We start from the raw sequence: 7482 nt of genomic DNA on the forward strand, positions 1-7482 counted from the left end.
CCTGGCTTCACTTCTCATTTTTACTGCCAATTTCTTTAACTTACATCAATATACATGCATAATTCTGTTACTGGATTCATTTTTGTACACAATAATATTAGCATAAAGCATTTTTTCTTAATATTTGTGGAATTTTAATTATTTGTTTGCATTTCTATATGTCTCCTCCATCAAAATGTGAATCCTAGTTCCTATCAAAGTACCTAACATACAGTAGACATTATATACATGTTTATTGAATTAAATGAGCAGCTCTCTGTGCATATTTTCATTAACTGTTATCATGGTTAGTAGTGTAAAAGTATTTAATAAATCATTTTACCATTTATATTCAACAAGCATTTACAGAGTGTCTATAGTGAGCCCCAGACCATCCTAGGTGGTGGGGAATTCAAAGGTAATAGCATGGTCTTTTTTCTATAGACTCTTCCAATCTAATTGAAGAATTAAGACTTATACATTTATGTAGGTTTGAGAATGACATGTGTTTGTGTGTTTATGGAAAGGGACCTTGTTGAATTCATTGCATGACCCCTGTATCATAATTTATGTAGGAAACAACAATGGTCTAACACTTTTTTTCTACTTCTTATACCTCCTATACCTCCTATTTATCCTTAAATCCATTCCAATCTGGATTCTGCTCCTACCACTCCTTTAAACTAAAGTCCCTCCACATTTGTTGCTAGTCCACTGGACACTTTTTCATTCTTGTTAATCTGTGATAGGTTTTGTCACAGTTGACAATTATCTCTTTCTTGAGATACTTTCTTCCTTTGGCCTCAAAAACTCTACATTTTCTGGGTTTCCCTCCTACATTTTTGTTTCTAATCAGTCACTGCTGGTTCCTCCTCCTTTCCATAATCTTCAAATGTTGGAATTCCTCAAAGTTCAGTCCTAGACCTTGTCCTCATTTTCTAGTGTCCTAGACCTTTTCTTCATATTCTATGTGATCTCATCCATTCTTAGTGGATAGTAAGTGCATTCATTCCCAAGGCTTCAAATCCTTTTTATATGCTGATGACTTAATGATAGCTCTTCTTAGCTTCAGATCATATAGTAAACTTCCAATCTCTGGCTTGTTTTCTCACAGGTATCTCAAATTAAACTAGTGTTTATCATACAAGGCTTCATTAGACATGGTGGCTCTTCTGGGTATGGTGGCCCATGCCTGTATTCCCACTTACTCAGGAGGCTGAGGCAGAAGAATTACTTACGCCCAGGAGTTTGAGGTTGCTGTGAGCTGGGCTGACACCACAGCACTCTAGCCCAGACAACAGAGCAAGACTCTGTCTCTGAAAAAAAAAAAAAAAGAAAGAAATGGTGGCTCTTAAACTTAAATGGGATGGGAGTGGAATGAGTACTTTAGATAGAGAAAATAACATTAGCAAAGACATCATAATGACAATCTGCTGCCTGTGTAAGGGTAGACAAAGAAATTGACTTAGAGCATGCAATGGAATTGTGAGTGTTGTGTTATATGGGAAGGGTAGAGCTAGTTAACAAAGTGTTTTGAACTTCAGTCTGAAGGAGTTTGGGCTTGAGTCCATATACAGTGTGAAGCTTTTATTTTCTTATGGGAAAGAGTGACAAATTTATGAAAGAAACAGCATTTTCATAAAATTAATCTGACTGGTGTGTGGAGTAGGGAAAAAGACAGGAGACAAAGAGACTAAGAAGGAGGTTATTGCAATAATCTAAGCAGAAGGTCTCAGCCCATCGTAATTACAGTGAGAATGGATAGAAATGGATAATAGAAGAGACCATTCAAAGGAAGAATCCTGGTGGTGATTGGTTGGACATGGTAAAAAGGAAGGAGTCAAAATTAAACCTTAAAGTTTTTAGCCTTAAAGACTAAAGGAATGAAATGGTAGCAGTGCTATTTACAGAAATAGGGAAGTTGAGAAAGGATACAAAGTCTGAGCAGGAAATACATTTGTGTGTGTATTGGGTTTTTTTTTTTCTTTCTTTTTTCTTTTTTTTGAGACAGAGTCTCACTCTGTTGCCAGGGCTGCAATGTCCTGGAATCAGCCTAGCTCACAGCAACCTCAAATTCCTGGGCTCAAGCGATCCTCCTGCCTCAGCCTCCCGAGTAGCTAGGACTACAGGCATGTGCCACTATGCTGGGCTAATTTTTTCCACATATTTTTTAGTTGTCCAGCTAATTTCTTTCTATTTTTTTTAGTAGAGATGGGGTCTCACTCTTGCTCAGGCTGGTCTCGAACTCCTGAGCTCAAACGATCCGCTCACTTCAGCCTCCCAGAGTGCTAGGATTACAGGCATAAGCCACCGTGCCCGGCCTGGGGGGAAGGTATTGAGGGCAGAAAAGTTCAATTGACATGATCTAGCAAGTTGAATGTTACACCATTTGAGGCAATAGAGAGATTGAGGGCAGAAGTCTCAGAGGCTACTGGGAATATGAGATTGGCACTGCTCAGAGAGAGGTCAGGACTAGAGGAGTGAAGATGTATATTTGGAGTCTAATGACAACAGCATGATTATAATGCTGGTGGTATGGTATGGGAATAGAATTGTCCAATCATAACCCGGAATTTCAAGTTATGCCACTCAATGGAAAAGAGATGGATCTGGGGGATATTTAAGAGGTTGAGTTACCAGATTTGGGGACAGATTTAAGAAATTAAAAACAGTAAAGGACTGCAAGAGAAAAAAATGTCAGAAAATGAAACAAAGAGTGGCCAAAGAATGAGGAAATAAGGTAGAACACATTGATGTTACAGAAACGAAGGAGAGGATGTCAGGAAAGGATGCTAAATAATATCAAATACTCCCAAGGAGTTGTTAAATAAGGACGGAGGAGTGCTCATTGGATTTACTGACAAAGACATCAGTATACAGCAAGAGCTTGGCATAAAAGACATAAAAAATATTTCCTGCCCCAGAGGAGTTCAAGGTCCAAGGATGGAAAGTGTTATTACAATATACTGTGATGAGTGCTGCGAGATGGAGGTCAATGTAGGAGCTGCTGGACACAAAGATGATGAAGCTGGTTGTCTGGTTTTCCAGGTGCTGACAGTTCACTGTGGTGTCCACTTCACGCCATATCACTGCCTCTGCATCCTTTGTGAAATGACCACACCTGTCCATGTCACAATACCTTCTTGGTGCATGTTTGAGTGTAAATGGGTAAATTTAAGCAACTAGGTTTCCCTTAAATTCTCTAGCAAAACACACTTCAAACTCTAAATTTAAACAAGGGAATGAACATAATTATGATGATACACTGAATTTACATTTACTTTCATTTTAGGGTTCAGTGCCTATCAATATATTGAATTAATTGGCCTTTACTATGTGTGGCCATCAAAGACTATCCCCTGAATTCACCTTGGTCAAATTCCAACGCTAACAATTTAGGTAAGAATGTGATGCCATATCTAGACTTTAGAATTTTATTTAAAGCTTAACATTCTTTTTCTCAAACTCTGGTCAACACAATGTAATATTACTAAATAATAGCTTTTTCTGGATAACTATAGTAAGAATTATCATTCTGATCATTCTAGTACCTGAGCTTTATCTATTCTGGGAAGGATTTTTATGTGTATAGCAGAGATAAATATTAATGGATTTCTATTCCAGAAGTAAGACTTACAAAATAACATAATAAATACCTGTTCTCTGTAATATTAAAAACATATCTCTGTTGGTAGGAAGAACCAAGTTAAAAATATAAATATATATGGCATTGGAATACAATGCTTTGAAGTCACTCATTTGATGTTCATTCATTTACTGAATCACTCTTTTTAACAAAATATTTATGTCTTGAGATACACATTCTAATTTGTAATTTTGCTCTGGTAAATTGAAGTGGTGGTTTACCCAAGCCTACTGATGAAATCTGACATTTGTAAAAAGGGGACAAAACTTGAAGAGGCTCAAAGGCATCCTGAGAAGAGAAGAAAGAGAAGGAAATGGAGATGACTATAGATAATCTCAGTTTTCATGAAGCACAATTTATAATTTGGTTGCATTTTATACCCATAAGAATGCACACATTGAACCACCTCTGTCCAGCCCCCTTCCTTCTCCAAAGCAGATGGAAATAGGTGGCAGGCTAGGACGGTTGCCATGGTGCACTGGCTACAGGGATTTAATAGTAATCAAAAAAAGCTCCAGAGTCCCCTCCCCCAACCTTCCAAATGTGGGTTTCTTTCTTTCTTCTCAAATCCTTATCTTAATTAATTCCACATTGTAGATAAAGTAGGGTGAGATAGATGTACTAGTGATCAAAAAACCAGGCTCACGCCTGTAATCCTAGCACTCTGGGAGGCTGAGGCGGGTGGATCGTTTGAGCTCAGGAGTTCGAGACTAGCCTGAGCAAGAGCGAGACCCCGTCTCTACTAAAAATAGAAAGAAATTAGCTGGACAACTAAAACTATATAGAAAAAATTAGCTGGGCATGGTGGCACATGCCTGTAGTCCCAGCTACTTGGGAGGCTGAGGCAGAAGGATTGCTTGAGCCCAGGAGTTTGAGGTTGCTGTGAGCTAGGCCGATGCCATGGCACTCTAGCCCAGGCAACAAAGTGAGACTCTGTCTCAAAAAATAAAAATAAAAATAAAGCATTTAGTGCCTCCAAATGTTTATAGATGCAGTGATCTTCTTAGATATAAAATACTGAGGAATTACAACTGGTTCATTTTTATGTATAGCTAGCCACACAAAAAGTCAATTCATTTTTAAAATGTCTTATATAACATATCTTCATCTTTGAGACTTGTAGCCTCAAAAAAATCAACTGTGACTCTTACAGAATGCAGGCAATTACAAACAAGTTAAACAAGTCACACATTATTTAAAATCAGACATTTCAAATGCAGTAAATGTAAATAGAATTAGTTCTTTTTCTCCATTATTTTCCTCAGTATTTTATATTCTCCACATTCTCAGTTATTCTATATTCTCAATATCAGTTCATTGTCACCATCTTTCTGGTCTACCAAGCTAGATTAAAATATTAATAATAATAACCTCACATAACACTATGTTCCAGGCACTATTCTAAGTACTTTATGTTAATTCATTCAAGTTAATCCCAACTGATCACTAAATTGTGTCAACTATATTTCAAAATTGTCTTAATAAATATTTGCAGAATGAATAAATGATTAATATTCAAAGCTTGACCAATTTTATTAGCCAAAGAGCCAGTTGTATGCGGTGGCTTGCACCTGTAATCCTAGCACTTTGGGAGGCCGAGACAGCAGGATCACTTGAGGTCAGGGATTCTGGGCAACATAGTGAGACCCTGTCTCTACAAAAAAAAAATAAAAAATTAGCCGAGGCGGGAAGATCACTTGAGCCCAGACGTTTGAGGCTGCAGTGAGCTATGATCGTGCCACTGAACTCCAGCCCAGGTGACAGAGTGAGACTCTGTCTCTTCAAAAAAGAAAAAAACCCAAAAAACCCACAATAGGCCTAGTTGAAGGGGAGGATGTTGCAGAATATTTAGGACTGACTCGGTCTTTACTGTTATCTCTTCTAGCATTACAAGCATAAATGTAAGACCAAAATATTAATAGAAACTATCTCTCTGTAAGGCGTTAGAATGATCCTGTATAACAGTTGTTTCCTAAATGTGTTGAAGTAATTGGAGTACTATTTAAAAATATGGATTCCCAGTTCCTTCACAGAGAGCTGATTCAATATGTCTAATTCAGCAAATACTGTTCTCTTAGAATTAATAATGTATCATTTAGAACTAAACAATTTTAGTGTTTGGTGTGGTTCAGTTATTTCTAAATTGTAATAACCCCTGGATAAGTTGACTAAGAGTTACTCTCTTTAAGGTTGTAACCCTAAAGACACAACTCCCAGTGAAGCCGAACCTGACAGGGCATTTTAAGAAACATTTCTCCATCTTCCTTTAGATTTAAAAACCGATTATGCATGTGCAGAAGAGAAGGAGTTAGAAAAGGCTGCGTTTTTCTTCATCTGCCCAGCCTAAATGATCATTTAGGAAACATTTCTTCATTCTCCTGTAGACTTAAACATTGATTATCCATGTATAGAAGAGAAAGGGTTAGAAAAGGCTGCTGGTTTTTTCCTTCATTTGCTTATATGAAAAACAATCTGTTATTCTAGCACTGCATATAGACTATAAGAGATGTGGAGGTTTACTGAAGATAGCACACCCTGAAATAAGTCTCCTATGTGCTAAGATTGTCTATGGATTTAGTATATTTTAATAAATAAGCCCACTATTAATCTTTTTAAAACGATTTCAGTATTTTTAGATATGTAAGAGTGACTTTCACCCCCTGCGTTACTAAGCAACCCATTATACAGTTGCTAGGAGACAGACTAGCAAGGTTGGGGGTATTTCAAATTTCCTTGTCACCTTGTGTATCACGTGACAATACCCTAGAGCGTTTTACAGCCTTACAGAAAGAGAAAAAAATTGATAGTATATAGAAAAGAGGGAAAGAGAGACCGGGGTTGGGGAATAAAGGGATAGAATAAGGAAAATAGCAAGATATTTGAGAAGAGTGTGTGAACTTGGCAGGGAAAGGCCATTATGCAATTTCCTTGAATGAGTCATGGAAAAACCTTAAATTGCCAGTGCTGTATTTCATATTCTGTATGCTTCTACCTTTTCTAAAAACAAATTAGAGAATAAACTTGGAGAAGAAGATCTTTCAGATACTATTTCTGAATATTTTCAGAAGGGCGAAAATCAACTGTGACTCTTACAGAATGCAGGCAATTACAAACAAGTTAAACAAGTCACACATTATTTAAAATTCTCAAGTCAAATAAACAGCACCATTTCCTTCCATTTCTCCCTCAAAATAGTAAAAAGTGATGGTACTGAGACAGAGGTTAGAATATTAGTGTTCTTGGACAAATTTAGAAGCAAGATGGTCGTATAGGCTTCTGGGAAGTATGTGTTTCTGTACAAAATTTTAAAAATCTAATATAAAGGGGAGAAAGAAGAAGCTGTTGTACTCTACCTGGAGGACTCTGTTGTATCTGAAATAAGAAACCAGGCTCCAGGTTTCATTGTGTGCATGTGAAAGGTTGAGTCTTTGTGTCTGTGTCTCAGTGGTATTTACTGTTGCTAGCAACCAGGAAGCTCCCCAGCGATTGTTGCTAGGTCCTTCATTCCTCTGTTTGCCTGAAAACTTAGCCAGTGCCAGAAACACCAGAGATAAAAATCGTAGCAAAAAATCCAGCACCCGTTATCCCCAGTGGTTTTACAGCAAACAGTCCATCTTGTGTTCAGTGAAAATCAGTGTAAAATGGAGGCTTCTCACAGAGTTCATCCTCAGCTTCCTATTCACGAATGCCAGTTCCTTCAGTGCAGGACACTGGGGAAAGGTTTAATTAAAATAAGATTTGTATTCTGTTGTCACCAGCTTTAACTAAATGCATAATAAAAATCTGGGACAAGGAACACAGACGAGAAAGATTTCACCACATTTAGGTGACTTCCAATTCTGAGACAGGGTAGTCCC

This window comes from Eulemur rufifrons, chromosome 16 (assembly GCF_041146395.1).
Source record: "Eulemur rufifrons isolate Redbay chromosome 16, OSU_ERuf_1, whole genome shotgun sequence".
Classification (NCBI taxonomy): domain Eukaryota; kingdom Metazoa; phylum Chordata; class Mammalia; order Primates; family Lemuridae; genus Eulemur; species Eulemur rufifrons.